The sequence below is a fragment of the Aplysia californica genome, unplaced genomic scaffold (assembly GCF_000002075.1).
Source record: "Aplysia californica isolate F4 #8 unplaced genomic scaffold, AplCal3.0 scaffold00759, whole genome shotgun sequence".
In the NCBI taxonomy this organism is placed as follows: domain Eukaryota; kingdom Metazoa; phylum Mollusca; class Gastropoda; order Aplysiida; family Aplysiidae; genus Aplysia; species Aplysia californica.
In genome coordinates this window covers 369,811-370,367 of record NW_004798029.1, presented here as the reverse complement: position 1 = coordinate 370,367, position 557 = coordinate 369,811, and positions in this window count along the sequence as shown.

Below are 557 nucleotides of genomic sequence, written 5' to 3'. Positions count from 1 at the left end.
GCGCTTGTCAAAATAGTGAAATCAAAGAAACTGACATTTTTCCATGGGTTTGAAAATTTTTATCGAATTTTTATTTTTTTAATTTTTTATTTTTTTTGGGGGGGAGGGGGATTAACAACTGTATGTCCATTCAAAAACACATTTCAGAGTAAATTTTGCGGAGGAACATTGATTAAAGGCACACAAAATGTCAAATTTCAGTTTCCAATAAGGACTCTCACGCTATGGAAGTCGCAAAACTTTGGCGGCCGTTTTCTCATTTAATTTACCCCCTGAAACCAGGCGACCCCCACCTCCTTCAATAGGAAATTCTCAACTTCTATTCAAGATAGATGGGTATTTTTTCATCGACGGCAAGGCAAATGTACAACCTTTAAGATGATACCAATATCTCCACATGCCCAAAAAGTGACGAGCGCCTGATTCTACCACGACGTGGCACATATTATGCTTTTTATCATAGTATTACGAAACCGGATGTATAACTAATAAATTGTGTTGACTGCCAGGGGAAATGCACACAAAGCAAGAAATTGTGAAATGTCTCTACCCCCCCC